At 47.3% G+C, this 1,101-nt stretch overlaps 1 protein-coding gene across 1 annotated transcript in view; it reads left to right on the top strand.

Moving 5' to 3' along the window:
• Window positions 1–1,101, top strand: part of SERTAD2 (SERTA domain containing 2) — a 21,218-nt gene that overhangs the window by 285 nt on the left and 19,832 nt on the right. The window lies entirely within an intron of this gene.

The raw sequence follows: 1,101 nt of genomic DNA, 5'->3' as shown, positions 1-1,101 counted from the left end.
CTCGGGCAGATCTGCTGGGGGAAGGGCCAGGCAGGGGACGGGCAGTCACGGACCGGGGTCAGGAGAGGGTCGGGAACTAACCAGAGCCTAACGGTGGGGCGGAGGGAGCTTGGAGCTGTCGCTTTTACATCTGGGATCTGTGTGCGTGTTGTGGCGGGTGTGTTGTTGTGAACGTGCGAGACTTTTTTTTTAAGACTCGTATTGCTGGCGCGACGGCTGCTTCACTTTTCAGTCCTGTGGCCGGGTTTGCATCCAGCTTGCTTTAGTGTATTTCTGTGAGTTGCCCTGTGTTTTAACTTAGAAACATCCCTCTCCGCCCTCTTTTCGCCCTTGCCCAAGTGAATTGATTTTGAATTTGTGTGTTAAACTTGATGTCTCATTAGTTTTTTAAGTTAGAAATCTAAAAGTCATCTTAGTGGTGACCGCCTATGACTGAGAGGGAGGGGGCCGAGGGGAGCCAGCTGTCCCAGGCCCTGGACTTTGTACCAAGACGTGGTGCCTTCAGAGCGCCCCTGCATCGAGAGAAAATCATAAATTCCCTCCACCCTGCCTTGGCCAGGAGTTATCTTACTTTTAGCAGAAATAATAGTAATAGATTGAGATGGGAGTAGAATTCTGTGTTTAGCCTTAAATTTCTCAAAAAGATTAGGTATCATTGTCTTAGAATAACTTTTTGCTTCCAAGCTGGTTAGTTTCAGGATGTTTCAGGAGGTGGAGAGTAAGTTTTTACAGGCACTTAATGGGGAAGGGCGATGAGCAAGGTGAGACGTCCAGTCTCAGACTGTACCAGTTTTCATTTGAATTAAGCTGGACAGCCTCCTTTGGTCTTAAGGAAGATAATAAATGTTTTCAAGCTTTGTTCATGAAATATGCTTTGTGATTTCTCAATATATGTTAAGAAATGTCCATAACGTGTGTAAAGAGCCTAGAAGTTGTACTAGCCAATCGGATCCCTGAGGCCTTAAGTGTTCAAAGTAGCCTTTTATAATTAGAGACGAGTCTCTGACAAGAGTGAAGTGGGCTCTTGGCTCCACTCAACCCCTGGAGGACAGTCCACCTGAGAGCCTCTGGGTTGTTTTGCTGATGGGGGCCTGGGGGCAG

This window comes from Bison bison, unplaced genomic scaffold, assembly GCF_000754665.1.
Source record: "Bison bison bison isolate TAMUID 2011002044 unplaced genomic scaffold, Bison_UMD1.0 scf7180017864489, whole genome shotgun sequence".
Classification (NCBI taxonomy): domain Eukaryota; kingdom Metazoa; phylum Chordata; class Mammalia; order Artiodactyla; family Bovidae; genus Bison; species Bison bison.
The sequence above is the reverse complement of the archived record's forward strand: the minus strand, read 5'-3'. Positions and strand labels throughout refer to the sequence as shown.